Source organism: Myodes glareolus, chromosome 24, assembly GCF_982192425.1.
Source record: "Myodes glareolus chromosome 24, mMyoGla1.1, whole genome shotgun sequence".
NCBI classification, from domain to species: Eukaryota; Metazoa; Chordata; class Mammalia; order Rodentia; family Cricetidae; genus Myodes; species Myodes glareolus.
In genome coordinates this window covers 36,157,470-36,176,529 of record NC_142049.1, presented here as the reverse complement: position 1 = coordinate 36,176,529, position 19,060 = coordinate 36,157,470, and the positions used below count along the sequence as shown (strand labels likewise).

Below are 19,060 nucleotides of genomic sequence, written 5' to 3'. Positions count from 1 at the left end.
TCTTTGTGATCTCATTGATGCTTGACCTCAGTTGAGATCCTGAGAAAGAAGCCTGCTGCACAATGCTGATCTTCCTCTTCAAAGCCAAAGAGTCTATCTCTCACTGCTTTCCAGTGTCACTGGGAATGCTCATGTGTCAAAAGCTGCCTTCTCTGGATCGATGATGACAACAGGTTTCTGAGGACGTTGATTGACTCACACATAACCCCTCTGAGGTCCAGAGAAGTGGCCATCTTGACCACCATGATGCTTCCAGAACATGGCTAGCACTCTTGCATTTTAAGGGAAGACAGTTAGAGTGCAGACGGGCTTTGATCTCCTAAATTTTGAGAGATGAGCAGTTTGCTGTCTGCGACATCTGTCCAGCTCTTTGCGGCCATATTCTGCCTCTGAGAAGCACTGTACTAGACCCTAGAGGGTACATTGAGTTGAAGGTATGGGCTGTTACATGCCTGAAAGAAAGACTCAAAAGAGTTGGAAGCGGTGAATTCATTACAGAGAATCTCAATGATCCTCTCTGATGAATTGGCCATAAATATACAATGGGATGAGGGCAAGAAGAGATGGCAGGACTCGTGCCCACCCTGACTGCAAAATTTGGAGACCTTTTGAATTCCTGTGCCTTTCCCAATGTAGGCAGCAATGCCTGATGCTTTCCCATATTGAGAGAGTCATTCCTTTTCTCTTTGTTGTCTCTGAATAGATCATAATCCTGCATGGTGCATCAATTCTTCATGTCAATGGTCATATCACACAGCAGTCACCATAGCCAGTTGCTTTTCAGATCTGGATATTCTCAGCGATCCTCTCTTTCTGTCATAATTTCTCATTCAAAACTGAGAGAACCTTCTGATAAAGTCCAGTTCAAATCTGCCTTTTTACCAGCCTCCTCTGTAAAGGTTGGGACCTTCACGTTGTTTACATTGTTTGGATCTATTTGCATGCTGAGAGATTCACAAAGAGTATGGTTGTCACATAGACACAATTCCAACGTCCATCAAGTGTTTCAGTTCCAGCCAGGCCTCCAAACCAATCAGCTGGGGAAACAAATGGGAAGCATGCCCACGAGGAGTGTAAAGAATGCAGCAGACACCTGAAGTTTTTACATGGAACAGGGGGGGAAGGCAAATACTTCACTCAGCACCCAATTCCCATCTAGCAGAAAATGATTCAGAGGTAGGCTTCATATAACACACACACACACACACACACACACACACACACACATGATGAAAGAAAATCCCTAGGTTTCAGAAAAGATCAAGTGATTGTCTACGATCACCAACACTGTACATGGGAAGGGAATTCGAATGGAGAACACCTCCTTCTCTTGCAATGACATACGTCATTCGGAAACAGAACTTAGGAAAGGAATGGATGATTGCCATCCACCAGTTTAGTTAATGTTGTCATTTCCTATCCTTCAGAGAAATAAGTCTTGCAAACATTACATTTTCAAAGCTGCTCCCTTTCTTGGGATTAAGTGGAGTGCCTAAAGTCCAGACATTGTCTACTTTTGGATGGATGTCTCTGTTTCATCCCTCATTCCATAACGCCATCACGGTGCTAGGGTGAAAACCTTTTTCACAGGAGGAACCAGAGGATGATACGCATCAAGGGAAATGTTTGCTCGGCCATGTCTTCTTAAAGATATGAAAGCAGCCTCATAGGTACTGTTAGACCTCATGCTTCGTGAAGCAGATACCGTGTGCTAGGAGAAGTGGAAGAGAAGATGTCAGGACAAATGAGTGGGTGCCATATGTGCCATGTCCTCCCCATGCTACTGTCCATCTGCCACGAGTATATCAAAGGCAAAACAATTGTTTCCACTTAGGTTATGGTCTAAAGGACAGAGACTGGCAGCGTTAGTAGAAGCAAACAGGAGTGAAAGGGTCATGATAAGACAAGCAAAACTACAGGAAGGAATAAACAGGTAAATGTTGGTTGGAAAGGTTGAGTTTGCTAGGTACTCCGCATAAGGCGAAGCAGACAGTGTTGTGCGGAGAACTTAGCATCCCTGATAACTCTTATTTCTCTACTGTTACAGGACAGAAAGCCAGAGATCGTCCTATTCTTTGTGCAGAAAAGGTAAGCACTGAGTCTCTGTCTTTGGACTCACTGATTTTTGCTAACACTGGGCATTTCTAAAAGTCAGCATCTTTGACTTCGTGACTGCTCAAACTCTAATTTCTAAGATGATACTCTCCTGACCATTATGTCTTTGGTCCTGCCCATATCCTCAAGTCTATCACTCTGCAGTCCTTTGACATATTAGGTCTCTTTGGGGAATGCCCCTCTCCAGCTGGTGAAAAGGTAAAGAAACATTACCATCGACTGCATACGTATCAATTGACTGACCTCTTTTGTGTGAAGGGTATTCAAAACTGTCTGTTCAAACCACCGTCAGTTTCAATCCTTTGGAAGGATGGTACATGTAAGATGCTCACTTTTCAAGCACCTCATGATCCAAGGGTTTTTCACCTGACCTCCATTCACCCAACACTTCTTTCCACCCCTTTGGGGCAGTCCTCTTCCTGAGAATTGCAACAGGGTCCACCCTTGAATGTAGCTTCTTAGCGCACCGAGAAGCGAGAGAAGTGTTGTGCTATTCTGACTTTAATTGGTGTGAATCAGAAATGTCTCCCTGTGAGGTTCACAACTCTTTTGTCAGATCTCCAGGTTCCTGGTGCATCTGAGCATGTCTGATTTCATGGAGAGCCTCTGCAAATAGCAGGTTGATCATATATGTTTGGCAGAAAGCATTTGATCTAAAATCTGAAAAATAAGAATGTGTGGAACCAATCTGGACTCCTATATAATAGTAACCTAATATGAAATTTGAAGGGGAACCTTTGCAGATTTTCCTGAAAATAAAAGTGCATGGTGTCTCAAGAGACACAGACACACAGAACACTCCATAACAAACATGAAATTGAATTTTAATTCATTGGTGATAGCTGCCTCTTTTTGTTGGTTCTGCTGCGTTTCCTCTCATGATAACAGTACGGTAAAGCCATGAAGTTGAGGTTGTTAGGATAAGAATTTCATGATGAAAGCAACCTGGAAACTTGTGGGAATAACTGCAATGTCCATAAAGGTAAACTGAGGAAAGAATTGTGTGGTAGACAGGGAGGAGGATAAGGCATAAGACAATGATGATGGTGTTCATATGATCGATGATGATGGTGGATGAGGATGATGAGGATGATCATGATGATGATGATGATGGTGATGATAAGGAAGACACACTGAAGTTGCAGGAATATAAAACTATCAAAACCTTCCACCTTGACTAGATAATCAAGAAATCCAGTACCAGTTTTGCCCTTTGAAACATATGAAGTACACTCCTATATTTTTGGTGCATTTTATTTTATACTTTTCTTCTTTTTGTCCATGAAGCTAGTTGTCAAGATCAAATTCGACTCCTCAAAATTCTTGATGTGTTTATCTTTCTTTTTTGGTTCGTGTGGCACAGTAGAGTGTTGATATGTGTTGATGACAAATGGGCTCTAAAGTATAGGAGAAAATGTCTTTGTGATCTCATTGATGCTTGACCTCAGTTGAGATCCTGAGAAAGAAGCCTGCTGCACAATGCTGATCTTCCTCTTCAAAGCCAAAGAGTCTATCTCTCACTGCTTTCCAGTGTCACTGGGAATGCTCATGTGTCAAAAGCTGCCTTCTCTGGATCGATGATGACAACAGGTTTCTGAGGACGTTGATTGACTCACACATAACCCCTCTGAGGTCCAGAGAAGTGGCCATCTTGACCACCATGATGCTTCCAGAACATGGCTAGCACTCTTGCATTTTAAGGGAAGACAGTTAGAGTGCAGACGGGCTTTGATCTCCTAAATTTTGAGAGATGAGCAGTTTGCTGTCTGCGCCATCTCTCCAGCTCTTTGCGGCCATATTCTGCCTCTGAGAAGCACTGTACTAGACCCTAGAGGGTACATTGAGTTGAAGGTATGGGCTGTTACATGCCTGAAAGAAAGACTCAAAAGAGTTGGAAGCGGTGAATTCATTACAGAGAATCTCAATGATCCTCTCTGATGAATTGGCCATAAATATACAATGGGATGAGGGCAAGAAGAGATGGCAGGACTCGTGCCCACCCTGACTGCAAAATTTGGAGACCTTTTGAATTCCTGTGCCTTTCCCAATGTAGGCAGCAATGCCTGATGCTTTCCCATATTGAGAGAGTCATTCCTTTTCTCTTTGTTGTCTCTGAATAGATCATAATCCTGCATGGTGCGTCAATTCTTCATGTCAATGGTCATATCACAAAGCAGTCACCATAGCCAGTTGCTTTTCAGATCTGGATATTCTCAGCGATCCTCTCTTTCTGTCATAATTTCTCATTCAAAACTGAGAGAACCTTCTGATAAAGTCCAGTTCAAATCTGCCTTTTTACCAGCCTCCTCTGTAAAGGTTGGGACCTTCACGTTGTTTACATTGTTTGGATCTATTTGCATGCTGAGAGATTCACAAAGAGTATGGTTGTCACATAGACACAATTCCAACGTCCATCAAGTGTTTCACTTCCAGCCAGGCCTCCAAACCAATCAGCTGGGGAAAGAAATGGGAAGCATGCCCACGAGGAGCGTAAAGAATGCAGCAGACACCTGAAGTTTTTACATGGAACAGGGGGGGAAGGCAAATACTTCACTCAGCACCCAATTCCCATCTAGCAGAAAATGATTCAGAGGTAGGCTTCATATAACACACACACACACACACACACACACACACACACACACACACACACACGATGAAAGAAAATCCCTAGGTTTCAGAAAAGATCAAGGGATTGTCTACGATCACCAACACTGTACATGGGAAGGGAATTCGAATGGAGAACACCTCCTTCTCTTGAAATGACATACGTCATTCGGAAACAGAACTTAGGAAAGGAATGGATGATTGCCATCCACCAGTTTAGTTAATGTTATCATTTCCTATCCTTCAGAGAAATAAGTCTTGCAAACATTACATTTTCAAAGCTGCTCCCTTTCTTGGGATTAAGTGGAGTGCCTAAAGTCCAGACATTGTCTACTTTTGGATGGATGTCTCTGTTTCATCCCTCATTCCATAACGCCATCGCGGTGCTAGGGTGAAAACCTTTTTCACAGGAGGAACCAGAGGATGATACGCATCAAGGGAAATGTTTGCTCGGCCATGTCTTCTTAAAGATATGAAAGCAGCCTCATAGGTACTGTTAGACCTCATGCTTCGTGAAGCAGATACCGTGTGCTAGGAGAAGTGGAAGAGAAGATGTCAGGACAAATGAGTGGGTGCCATATGTGCCATGTCCTCCCCATGCTACTGTCCATCTGCCACGAGTATATCAAAGGCAAAACAATTGTTTCCACTTAGGTTATGGTCTAAAGGACAGAGACTGGCAGCATTAGTAGAAGCAAACAGGAGTGAAAGGGTCATGATAAGACAAGCAAAACTACAGGAAGGAATAAACAGGTAAATGTTGGTTGGAAAGGTTGAGTTTGCTAGGTACTCCGCATAAGGCGAAGCAGACAGTGTTGTGCGGAGAACTTCGCATCCCTGATAACTCTTATTTCTCTACTGTTACAGGACAGAAAGCCAGAGATCGTCCTATTCTTTGTGCAGAAAAGGTAAGCACTGAGTCTCTGTCTTTGGACTCACTGATTTTTGCTAACACTGGGCATTTCTAAAAGTCAGCATCTTTGACTTCGTGACTGCTCAAACTCTAATTTCTAAGATGATACTCTCCTGACCATTATGTCTTTGGTCCTGCCCATATCCTCAAGTCTATCACTCTGCAGTCCTTTGACATATTAGGTCTCTTTGGGGAATGCCCCTCTCCAGCTGATGAAAAGGTAAAGAAACATTACCATTGACTGCATACGTATCAATTGACTGACCTCTTTTGTGTGAAGGGTATTCAAAACTGTCTGTTCAAACCACCGTCAGTTTCAATCCTTTGGAAGGATGGTACATGTAAGATGCTCACTTTTCAAGCACCTCATGATCCAAGGGTTTTTCACCTGACCTCCATTCACCCAACACTTCTTTCCACCCCTTTGGGGCAGTCCTCTTCCTGAGAATTGCAACAGGGTCCACCCTTGAATGTAGCTTCTTAGCGCACCGAGAAGCAAGAGAAGTGTTGTGCTATTCTGACTTTAATTGGTGTGAATCAGAAATGTCTCCCTGTGAGGTTCACAACTCTTTTGTCAGATCTCCAGGTTCCTGGTGCATCTGAGCATGTCTGATTTCATGGAGAGCCTCTGCAAATAGCAGGTTGATCATATATGTTTGGCAGAAAGCATTTGATCTAAAATCTGAAAAATAAGAATGTGTGGAACCAATCTGGACTCCTATATAATAGTAACCTAATATGAAATTTGAAGGGGAACCTTTGCAGATTTTCCTGAAAATAAAAGTGCATGGTGTCCCAAGAGACACAGAAACACAGAACACTCCATAACAAACATGAAATTGAATTTTAATTCATTGGTGATAGCTGCCTCTTTTTGTTGGTTCTGCTGCGTTTCCTCTCATGATAACAGTACGGTAAAGCCATGAAGTTGAGGTTGTTAGGATAAGAATTTCATGATGAAAGCAACCTGGAAACTTGTGGGAATAACTGCAATGTCCATAAAGGTAAACTGAGGAAAGAATTGTGTGGTAGACAGGGAGGAGGATAAGGCATAAGACAATGATGATGGTGTTCATATGATCGATGATGATGGTGGATGAGGATGATGAGGATGATCATGATGATGATGATGATGGTGATGATAAGGAAGACACACTGAAGTTGCAGGAATATAAAACTATCAAAACCTTCCACCTTGACTAGATAATCAAGAAATCCAGTACCAGTTTTGCCCTTTGAAACATATGAAGTACACTCCTATATTTTTGGTGCATTTTATTTTATACTTTTCTTCTTTTTGTCCATGAAGCTAGTTGTCAAGATCAAATTCGACTCCTCAAAATTCTTGATGTGTTTATCTTTCTTTTTTGGTTCGTGTGGCACAGTAGAGTGTTGATATGTGTTGATGACAAATGGGCTCTAAAGTATAGGAGAAAATGTCTTTGTGATCTCATTGATGCTTGACCTCAGTTGAGATCCTGAGAAAGAAGCCTGCTGCACAATGCTGATCTTCCTCTTCAAAGCCAAAGAGTCTATCTCTCACTGCTTTCCAGTGTCACTGGGAATGCTCATGTGTCAAAAGCTGCCTTCTCTGGATCGATGATGACAACAGGTTTCTGAGGACGTTGATTGACTCACACATAACCCCTCTGAGGTCCAGAGAAGTGGCCATCTTGACCACCATGATGCTTCCAGAACATGGCTAGCACTCTTGCATTTTAAGGGAAGACAGTTAGAGTGCAGACGGGCTTTGATCTCCTAAATTTTGAGAGATGAGCAGTTTGCTGTCTGCGCCATCTCTCCAGCTCTTTGCGGCCATATTCTGCCTCTGAGAAGCACTGTACTAGACCCTAGAGGGTACATTGAGTTGAAGGTATGGGCTGTTACATGCCTGAAAGAAAGACTCAAAAGAGTTGGAAGCGGTGAATTCATTACAGAGAATCTCAATGATCCTCTCTGATGAATTGGCCATAAATATACAATGGGATGAGGGCAAGAAGAGATGGCAGGACTCGTGCCCACCCTGACTGCAAAATTTGGAGACCTTTTGAATTCCTGTGCCTTTCCCAATGTAGGCAGCAATGCCTGATGCTTTCCCATATTGAGAGAGTCATTCCTTTTCTCTTTGTTGTCTCTGAATAGATCATAATCCTGCATGGTGCATCAATTCTTCATGTCAATGGTCATATCACACAGCAGTCACCATAGCCAGTTGCTTTTCAGATCTGGATATTCTCAGCGATCCTCTCTTTCTGTCATAATTTCTCATTCAAAACTGAGAGAACCTTCTGATAAAGTCCAGTTCAAATCTGCCTTTTTACCAGCCTCCTCTGTAAAGGTTGGGACTTTCACGTTGTTTACATTGTTTGGATCTATTTGCATGCTGAGAGATTCACAAAGAGTATGGTTGTCACATAGACACAATTCCAACGTCCATCAAGTGTTTCACTTCCAGCCAGGCCTCCAAACCAATCAGCTGGGGAAAGAAATGGGAAGCATGCCCACGAGGAGCGTAAAGAATGCAGCAGACACCTGAAGTTTTTACATGGAACAGGGGGGGGAAGGCAAATACTTCCCTCAGCACCCAATTCCCATCTAGCAGAAAATGATTCAGAGGTAGGCTTCATATAACACACACACACACACACACACACACACACACACACACACAATGAAAGAAAATCCCTAGGTTTCAGAAAAGATCAAGGGATTGTCTATGATCACCAACACTGTACATGGGAAGGGAATTCGAATGGAGAACACCTCCTTCTCTTGAAATGACATACGTCATTCGGAAACAGAACTTAGGAAAGGAATGGATGATTGCCATCCACCAGTTTAGTTAATGTTATCATTTCCTATCCTTCAGAGAAATAAGTCTTGCAAACATTACATTTTCAAAGCTGCTCCCTTTCTTGGGATTAAGTGGAGTGCCTAAAGTCCAGACATTGTCTACTTTTGGATGGATGTCTCTGTTTCATCCCTCATTCCATAACGCCATCGCGGTGCTAGGGTGAAAACCTTTTTCACAGGAGGAACCAGAGGATGATACGCATCAAGGGAAATGTTTGCTCGGCCATGTCTTCTTAAAGATATGAAAGCAGCCTCATAGGTACTGTTAGACCTCATGCTTCGTGAAGCAGATACCGTGTGCTAGGAGAAGTGGAAGAGAAGATGTCAGGACAAATGAGTGGGTGACATATGTGCCATGTCCTCCCCATGCTACTGTCCATCTGCCACGAGTATATCAAAGGCAAAACAATTGTTTCCACTTAGGTTATGGTCTAAAGGACAGAGACTGGCAGCATTAGTAGAAGCAAACAGGAGTGAAAGGGTCATGATAAGACAAGCAAAACTACAGGAAGGAATAAACAGGTAAATGTTGGTTGGAAAGGTTGAGTTTGCTAGGTACTCCGCATAAGGCGAAGCAGACAGTGTTGTGCGGAGAACTTAGCATCCCTGATAACTCTTATTTCTCTACTGTTACAGGACAGAAAGCCAGAGATCGTCCTATTCTTTGTGCAGAAAAGGTAAGCACTGAGTCTCTGTCTTTGGACTCACTGATTTTTGCTAACACTGGGCATTTCTAAAAGTCAGCATCTTTGACTTCGTGACTGCTCAAACTCTAATTTCTAAGATGATACTCTCCTGACCATTATGTCTTTGGTCCTGCCCATATCCTCAAGTCTATCACTCTGCAGTCCTTTGACATATTAGGTCTCTTTGGGGAATGCCCCTCTCCAGCTGGTGAAAAGGTAAAAAAACATTACCATCGACTGCATACGTATCAATTGACTGACCTCTTTTGTGTGAAGGGTATTCAAAACTGTCTGTTCAAACCACCGCCAGTTTCAATCCTTTGGAAGGATGGTACATGTAAGATGCTCACTTTTCAAGCACCTCATGATCCAAGGGTTTTTCACCTGACCTCCATTCACCCAACACTTCTTTCCACCCCTTTGGGGCAGTCCTCTTCCTGAGAATTGCAACAGGGTCCACCCTTGAATGTAGCTTCTTAGCACACCGAGAAGCGAGAGAAGTGTTGTGCTATTCTGACTTTAATTGGTGTGAATCAGAAATGTCTCCCTGTGAGGTTCACAACTCTTTTGTCAGATCTCCAGGTTCCTGGTGCATCTGAGCATGTCTGATTTCATGGAGAGCCTCTGCAAATAGCAGGTTGATCATATATGTTTGGCAGAAAGCATTTGATCTAAAATCTGAAAAATAAGAATGTGTGGAACCAATCTGGACTCCTATATAATAGTAACCTAATATGAAATTTGAAGGGGAACCTTTGCAGATTTTCCTGAAAATAAAAGTGCATGGTGTCCCAAGAGACACAGAAACACAGAACACTCCATAACAAACATGAAATTGAATTTTAATTCATTGGTGATAGCTGCCTCTTTTTGTTGGTTCTGCTGCGTTTCCTCTCATGATAACAGTACGGTAAAGCCATGAAGTTGAGGTTGTTAGGATAAGAATTTCATGATGAAAGCAACCTGGAAACTTGTGGGAATAACTGCAATGTCCATAAAGGTAAACTGAGGAAAGAATTGTGTGGTAGACAGGGAGGAGGATAAGGCATAAGACAATGATGATGGTGTTCATATGATCGATGATGATGGTGGATGAGGATGAGGATGATCATGATGATGATGATGATGGTGATGATAAGGAAGACACACTGAAGTTGCAGGAATATAAAACTATCAAAACCTTCCACCTTGACTAGATAATCAAGAAATCCAGTACCAGTTTTGCCCTTTGAAACATATGAAGTACACTCCTATATTTTTGGTGCATTTTATTTTATACTTTTCTTCTTTTTGTCCATGAAGCTAGTTGTCAAGATCAAATTCGACTCCTCAAAATTCTTGATGTGTTTATCTTTCTTTTTTGGTTCGTGTGGCACAGTAGAGTGTTGATATGTGTTGATGACAAATGGGCTCTAAAGTATAGGAGAAAATGTCTTTGTGATCTCATTGATGCTTGACCTCAGTTGAGATCCTGAGAAAGAAGCCTGCTGCACAATGCTGATCTTCCTCTTCAAAGCCAAAGAGTCTATCTCTCACTGCTTTCCAGTGTCACTGGGAATGCTCATGTGTCAAAAGCTGCCTTCTCTGGATCGATGATGACAACAGGTTTCTGAGGACGTTGATTGACTCACACATAACCCCTCTGAGGTCCAGAGAAGTGGCCATCTTGACCACCATGATGCTTCCAGAACATGGCTAGCACTCTTGCATTTTAAGGGAAGACAGTTAGAGTGCAGACGGGCTTTGATCTCCTAAATTTTGAGAGATGAGCAGTTTGCTGTCTGCGACATCTGTCCAGCTCTTTGCGGCCATATTCTGCCTCTGAGAAGCACTGTACTAGACCCTAGAGGGTACATTGAGTTGAAGGTATGGGCTGTTACATGCCTGAAAGAAAGACTCAAAAGAGTTGGAAGCGGTGAATTCATTACAGAGAATCTCAATGATCCTCTCTGATGAATTGGCCATAAATATACAATGGGATGAGGGCAAGAAGAGATGGCAGGACTCGTGCCCACCCTGACTGCAAAATTTGGAGACCTTTTGAATTCCTGTGCCTTTCCCAATGTAGGCAGCAATGCCTGATGCTTTCCCATATTGAGAGAGTCATTCCTTTTCTCTTTGTTGTCTCTGAATAGATCATAATCCTGCATGGTGCATCAATTCTTCATGTCAATGGTCATATCACACAGCAGTCACCATAGCCAGTTGCTTTTCAGATCTGGATATTCTCAGCGATCCTCTCTTTCTGTCATAATTTCTCATTCAAAACTGAGAGAACCTTCTGATAAAGTCCAGTTCAAATCTGCCTTTTTACCAGCCTCCTCTGTAAAGGTTGGGACCTTCACGTTGTTTACATTGTTTGGATCTATTTGCATGCTGAGAGATTCACAAAGAGTATGGTTGTCACATAGACACAATTCCAACGTCCATCAAGTGTTTCACTTCCAGCCAGGCCTCCAAACCAATCAGCTGGGGAAAGAAATGGGAAGCATGCCCACGAGGAGCGTAAAGAATGCAGCAGACACCTGAAGTTTTTACATGGAACAGGGGGGGAAGGCAAATACTTCACTCAGCACCCAATTCCCATCTAGCAGAAAATGATTCAGAGGTAGGCTTCATATAACACACACACACACACACACACACACACACACACACACACGATGAAAGAAAATCCCTAGGTTTCAGAAAAGATCAAGGGATTGTCTATGATCACCAACACTGTACATGGGAAGGGAATTCGAATGGAGAACACCTCCTTCTCTTGAAATGACATACGTCATTCGGAAACAGAACTTAGGAAAGGAATGGATGATTGCCATCCACCAGTTTAGTTAATGTTATCATTTCCTATCCTTCAGAGAAATAAGTCTTGCAAACATTACATTTTCAAAGCTGCTCCCTTTCTTGGGATTAAGTGGAGTGCCTAAAGTCCAGACATTGTCTACTTTTGGATGGATGTCTCTGTTTCATCCCTCATTCCATAACGCCATCGCGGTGCTAGGGTGAAAACCTTTTTCACAGGAGGAACCAGAGGATGATACGCATCAAGGGAAATGTTTGCTCGGCCATGTCTTCTTAAAGATATGAAAGCAGCCTCATAGGTACTGTTAGACCTCATGCTTCGTGAAGCAGATACCGTGTGCCAGGAGAAGTGGAAGAGAAGATGTCAGGACAAATGAGTGGGTGCCATATGTGCCATGTCCTCCCCATGCTACTGTCCATCTGCCACGAGTATATCAAAGGCAAAACAATTGTTTCCACTTAGGTTATGGTCTAAAGGACAGAGACTGGCAGCATTAGTAGAAGCAAACAGGAGTGAAAGGGTCATGATAAGACAAGCAAAACTACAGGAAGGAATAAACAGGTAAATGTTGGTTGGAAAGGTTGAGTTTGCTAGGTACTCCGCATAAGGCGAAGCAGACAGTGTTGTGCGGAGAACTTAGCATCCCTGATAACTCTTATTTCTCTACTGTTACAGGACAGAAAGCCAGAGATCGTCCTATTCTTTGTGCAGAAAAGGTAAGCACTGAGTCTCTGTCTTTGGACTCACTGATTTTTGCTAACACTGGGCATTTCTAAAAGTCAGCATCTTTGACTTCGTGACTGCTCAAACTCTAATTTCTAAGATGATACTCTCCTGACCATTATGTCTTTGGTCCTGCCCATATCCTCAAGTCTATCACTCTGCAGTCCTTTGACATATTAGGTCTCTTTGGGGAATGCCCCTCTCCAGCTGGTGAAAAGGTAAAGAAACATTACCATCGACTGCATACGTATCAATTGACTGACCTCTTTTGTGTGAAGGGTATTCAAAACTGTCTGTTCAAACCACCGTCAGTTTCAATCCTTTGGAAGGATGGTACATGTAAGATGCTCACTTTTCAAGCACCTCATGATCCAAGGGTTTTTCACCTGACCTCCATTCACCCAGCACTTCTTTCCACCCCTTTGGGGCAGTCCTCTTCCTGAGAATTGCAACAGGGTCCACCCTTGAATGTAGCTTCTTAGCGCACCGAGAAGCGAGAGAAGTGTTGTGCTATTCTGACTTTAATTGGTGTGAATCAGAAATGTCTCCCTGTGAGGTTCACAACTCTTTTGTCAGATCTCCAGGTTCCTGGTGCATCTGAGCATGTCTGATTTCATGGAGAGCCTCTGCAAATAGCAGGTTGATCATATATGTTTGGCAGAAAGCATTTGATCTAAAATCTGAAAATTAAGAATGTGTGGAACCAATCTGGACTCCTATATAATAGTAACCTAATATGAAATTTGAAGGGGAACCTTTGCAGATTTTCCTGAAAACAAAAGTGCATGGTGTCCCAAGAGCCACAGAAACACAGAACACTCCATAACAAACATGAAATTGAATTTTAATTCATTGGTGATAGCTGCCTCTTTTTGTTGGTTCTGCTGCGTTTCCTCTCATGATAACAGTACGGTAAAGCCATGAAGTTGAGGTTGTTAGGATAAGAATTTCATGATGAAAGCAACCTGGAAACTAGTGGGAATAACTGCAATGTCCATAAAGGTAAACTGAGGAAAGAATTGTGTGGTAGACAGGGAGGAGGATAAGGCATAAGACAATGATGATGGTGTTCATATGATTGATGATGATGATGGATGAGGATGATGAGGATGATCATGATGATGATCATGATCATGATGATGATGATGATGGTGATGATAAGGAAGACACACTGAAGTTGCAGGAATATAAAACTATCAAAACCTTCCACCTTGACTAGATAATCAAGAAATCCAGTACCAGTTTTGCCCTTTGAAACATATGAAGTACACTCCTATATTTTTGGTGCATTTTATTTTATACTTTTCTTCTTTTTGTCCATGAAGCTAGTTGTCAAGATCAAATTCGACTCCTCAAAATTCTTGATGTGTTTATCTTTCTTTTTTGGTTCGTGTGGCACAGTAGAGTGTTGATATGTGTTGATGACAAATGGGCTCTAAAGTATAGGAGAAAATGTCTTTGTGATCTCATTGATGCTTGACCTCAGTTGAGATCCTGAGAAAGAAGCCTGCTGCACAATGCTGATCTTCCTCTTCAAAGCCAAAGAGTCTATCTCTCACTGCTTTCCAGTGTCACTGGGAATGCTCATGTGTCAAAAGCTGCCTTCTCTGGATCGATGATGACAACAGGTTTCTGAGGACGTTGATTGACTCACACATAACCCCTCTGAGGTCCAGAGAAGTGGCCATCTTGACCACCATGATGCTTCCAGAACATGGCTAGCACTCTTGCATTTTAAGGGAAGACAGTTAGAGTGCAGACGGGCTTTGATCTCCTAAATTTTGAGAGATGAGCAGTTTGCTGTCTGCGACATCTGTCCAGCTCTTTGCGGCCATATTCTGCCTCTGAGAAGCACTGTACTAGACCCTAGAGGGTACATTGAGTTGAAGGTATGGGCTGTTACATGCCTGAAAGAAAGACTCAAAAGAGTTGGAAGCGGTGAATTCATTACAGAGAATCTCAATGATCCTCTCTGATGAATTGGCCATAAATATACAATGGGATGAGGGCAAGAAGAGATGGCAGGACTCGTGCCCACCCTGACTGCAAAATTTGGAGACCTTTTGAATTCCTGTGCCTTTCCCAATGTAGGCAGCAATGCCTGATGCTTTCCCATATTGAGAGAGTCATTCCTTTTCTCTTTGTTGTCTCTGAATAGATCATAATCCTGCATGGTGCATCAATTCTTCATGTCAATGGTCATATCACACAGCAGTCACCATAGCCAGTTGCTTTTCAGATCTGGATATTCTCAGCGATCCTCTCTTTCTGTCATAATTTCTCATTCAAAACTGAGAGAACCTTCTGATAAAGTCCAGTTCAAATCTGCCTTTTTACCAGTCTCCTCTGTAAAGGTTGGGACCTTCACGTTGTTTACATTGTTTGGATCTATTTGCATGCTGAGAGATTCACAAAGAGTATGGTTGTCACATAGACACAATTCCAACGTCCATCAAGTGTTTCACTTCCAGCCAGGCCTCCAAACCAATCAGCTGGGGAAAGAAATGGGAAGCATGCCCACGAGGAGCGTAAAGAATGCAGCAGACACCTGAAGTTTTTACATGGAACAGGGGGGGAAGGCAAATACTTCACTCAGCACCCAATTCCCATCTAGCAGAAAATGATTCAGAGGTAGGCTTCATATAACACACACACACACACACACACACACACACACACACACAATGAAAGAAAATCCCTAGGTTTCAGAAAAGATCAAGGGATTGTCTATGATCACCAACACTGTACATGGGAAGGGAATTCGAATGGAGAACACCTCCTTCTCTTGAAATGACATACGTCATTCGGAAACAGAACTTAGGAAAGGAATGGATGATTGCCATCCACCAGTTTAGTTAATGTTATCATTTCCTATCCTTCAGAGAAATAAGTCTTGCAAACATTACATTTTCAAAGCTGCTCCCTTTCTTGGGATTAAGTGGAGTGCCTAAAGTCCAGACATTGTCTACTTTTGGATGGATGTCTCTGTTTCATCCCTCATTCCATAACGCCATCGCGGTGCTAGGGTGAAAACCTTTTTCACAGGAGGAACCAGAGGATGATACGCATCAAGGGAAATGTTTGCTCGGCCATGTCTTCTTAAAGATATGAAAGCAGCCTCATAGGTACTGTTAGACCTCATGCTTCGTGAAGCAGATACCGTGTGCTAGGAGAAGTGGAAAAGAAGATGTCAGGACAAATGAGTGGGTGCCATATGTGCCATGTCCTCCCCATGCTACTGTCCATCTGCCACGAGTATATCAAAGGCAAAACAATTGTTTCCACTTAGGTTATGGTCTAAAGGACAGAGACTGGCAGCATTAGTAGAAGCAAACAGGAGTGAAAGGGTCATGATAAGACAAGCAAAACTACAGGAAGGAATAAACAGGTAAATGTTGGTTGGAAAGGTTGAGTTTGCTAGGTACTCCGCATAAGGCGAAGCAGACAGTGTTGTGCGGAGAACTTAGCATCCCTGATAACTCTTATTTCTCTACTGTTACAGGACAGAAAGCCAGAGATCGTCCTATTCTTTGTGCAGAAAAGGTAAGCACTGAGTCTCTGTCTTTGGACTCACTGATTTTTGCTAACACTGGGCATTTCTAAAAGTCAGCATCTTTGACTTCGTGACTGCTCAAACTCTAATTTCTAAGATGATACTCTCCTGACCATTATGTCTTTGGTCCTGCCCATATCCTCAAGTCTATCACTCTGCAGTCCTTTGACATATTAGGTCTCTTTGGGGAATGCCCCTCTCCAGCTGGTGAAAAGGTAAAGAAACATTACCATCGACTGCATACGTATCAATTGACTGACCTCTTTTGTGTGAAGGGTATTCAAAACTGTCTGTTCAAACCACCGCCAGTTTCAATCCTTTGGAAGGATGGTACATGTAAGATGCTCACTTTTCAAGCACCTCATGATCCAAGGGTTTTTCACCTGACCTCCATTCACCCAACACTTCTTTCCACCCCTTTGGGGCAGTCCTCTTACTGAGAATTGCAACAGGGTCCACCCTTGAATGTAGCTTCTTAGCGCACCGAGAAGCGAGAGAAGTGTTGTGCTATTCTGACTTTAATTGGTGTGAATCAGAAATGTCTCCCTGTGAGGTTCACAACTCTTTTGTCAGATCTCCAGGTTCCTGGTGCATCTGAGCATGTCTGATATCATGGAGAGCCTCTGCAAATAGCAGGTTGATCATATATGTTTGGCAGAAAGCATTTGATCTAAAATCTGAAAAATAAGAATGTGTGGAACCAATCTGGACTCCTATATAATAGTAACCTAATATGAAATTTGAAGGGGAACCTTTGCAGATTTTCCTGAAAATAAAAGTGCATGGTGTCCCAAGAGACACAGAAACACAGAACACTCCATAACAAACATGAAATTGAATTTTAATTCATTGGTGATAGCTGCCTCTTTTTGTTGGTTCTGCTGCGTTTCCTCTCATGATAACAGTACGGTAAAGCCATGAAGTTGAGGTTGTTAGGATAAGAATTTCATGATGAAAGCAACCTGGAAACTTGTGGGAATAACTGCAATGTCCATAAAGGTAAACTGAGGAAAGAATTGTGTGGTAGACAGGGAGGAGGATAAGGCATAAGACAATGATGATGGTGTTCATATGATCGATGATGATGGTGGATGAGGATGATGAGGATGATCATGATGATGATGATGATGGTGATGATAAGGAAGACACACTGAAGTTGCAGGAATATAAAACTATCAAAACCTTCCACCTTGACTAGATAATCAAGAAATCCAGTACCAGTTTTGCCCTTTGAAACATATGAAGTACACTCCTATATTTTTGGTGCATTTTATTTTATACTTTTCTTCTTTTTGTCCATGAAGCTAGTTGTCAAGATCAAATTCGACTCCTCAAAATTCTTGATGTGTTTATCTTTCTTTTTTGGTTCGTGTGGCACAGTAGAGTGTTGATATGTGTTGATGACAAATGGGCTCTAAAGTATAGGAGAAAATGTCTTTGTGATCTCATTGATGCTTGACCTCAGTTGAGATCCTGAGAAAGAAGCCTGCTGCACAATGCTGATCTTCCTCTTCAAAGCCAAAGAGTCTATCTCTCACTGCTTTCCAGTGTCACTGGGAATGCTCATGTGTCAAAAGCTGCCTTCTCTGGATCGATGATGACAACAGGTTTCTGAGGACGTTGATTGACTCACACATAACCCCTCTGAGGTCCAGAGAAGTGGCCATCTTGACCACCATGATGCTTCCAGAACATGGCTAGCACTCTTGCATTTTAAGGGAAGACAGTTAGAGTGCAGACGGGCTTTGATCTCCTAAATTTTGAGAGATGAGCAGTTTGCTGTCTGCGCCATCTCTCCAGCTCTTTGCGGCCATATTCTGCCTCTGAGAAGCACTGTACTAGACCCTAGAGGGTACATTGAGTTGAAGGTATGGGCTGTTACATGCCTGAAAGAAAGACTCAAAAGAGTTGGAAGCGGTGAATTCATTACAGAGAATCTCAATGATACTCTCTGATGAATTGGCCATAAATATACAATGGGATGAGGGCAAGAAGAGATGGCAGGACTCGTGCCCACCCTGACTGCAAAATTTGGAGACCTTTTGAATTCCTGTGCCTTTCCCAATGTAGGCAGCAATGCCTGATGCTTTCCCATATTGAGAGAGTCATTCCTTTTCTCTTTGTTGTCTCTGAATAGATCATAATCCTGCATGGTGCATCAATTCTTCATGTCAATGGTCATATCACACAGCAGTCACCATAGCCAGTTGCTTTTCAGATCTGGATATTCTCAGCGATCCGCTCTTTCTGTCATAATTTCTCATTCAAAACTGAGAGAACCTTCTGATAAAGTCCAGTTCAAATCTGCCTTTTTACCAGCCTCCTCTGTAAAGGTTGGGACCTTCACGTTGTTTACATTGTTTGGATCTATTTGCATGCTGAGAGATTCACAAAGAGTATGGTTGTCACATAGACACAATTCCAACGTCCATCAAGTGTTTCACTTCCAGCCAGGCCTCCAAACCAATCAGCTGGGGAAAGAAATGGGAAGCATGCCCACGAGGAGCGTAAAGAATGCAGCAGACACCTGAAGTTTTTACATGGAACAGGGGGGGAAGGCAAATACTTCACTCAGCACCCAATTCCCATCTAGCAGAAAATGATTCAGAGGTAGGCTTCATATAACACACACACACACACACACACACACACACACACACACACGATGAAAGAAAATCCCTAGGTTTCAGAAAAGATCAAGGGATTGTCTACGATCACCAACACTGTACATGGGAAGGGAATTCGAATGGAGAACACCTCCTTCTCTTGAAATGACATACGTCATTCGGAAAAAGAACTTAGGA

The 19,060-nt window shown here is 42.6% G+C and overlaps 6 non-coding genes across 6 annotated transcripts; all 6 read left to right on the top strand.

Moving 5' to 3' along the window:
• Positions 1-154: 154 nt before the first annotated feature.
• Positions 155-219, top strand: LOC148118025 (small nucleolar RNA SNORD109A). Its single transcript, XR_015736524.1, has one exon. It is a non-coding gene; the product is annotated as a small nucleolar RNA SNORD109A (small nucleolar RNA).
• Positions 220-3,686: 3,467 nt separating this feature from the next.
• Positions 3,687-3,751, top strand: LOC148118024 (small nucleolar RNA SNORD109A). The gene has a single exon (XR_015736523.1). It is a non-coding gene; the product is annotated as a small nucleolar RNA SNORD109A (small nucleolar RNA).
• A 3,477-nt stretch (positions 3,752-7,228) lies between these two features.
• LOC148118023 (small nucleolar RNA SNORD109A) lies at positions 7,229-7,293 on the top strand. Its single transcript, XR_015736522.1, has one exon. It is a non-coding gene; the product is annotated as a small nucleolar RNA SNORD109A (small nucleolar RNA).
• Positions 7,294-10,760: 3,467 nt separating this feature from the next.
• Positions 10,761-10,825, top strand: LOC148118022 (small nucleolar RNA SNORD109A). The gene has a single exon (XR_015736521.1). It is a non-coding gene; the product is annotated as a small nucleolar RNA SNORD109A (small nucleolar RNA).
• A 3,487-nt stretch (positions 10,826-14,312) lies between these two features.
• Positions 14,313-14,377, top strand: LOC148118021 (small nucleolar RNA SNORD109A). Its single transcript, XR_015736520.1, has one exon. It is a non-coding gene; the product is annotated as a small nucleolar RNA SNORD109A (small nucleolar RNA).
• Positions 14,378-17,844: 3,467 nt separating this feature from the next.
• On the top strand, positions 17,845-17,909 carry LOC148118020 (small nucleolar RNA SNORD109A). The gene has a single exon (XR_015736519.1). It is a non-coding gene; the product is annotated as a small nucleolar RNA SNORD109A (small nucleolar RNA).
• Positions 17,910-19,060: the final 1,151 nt, after the last annotated feature.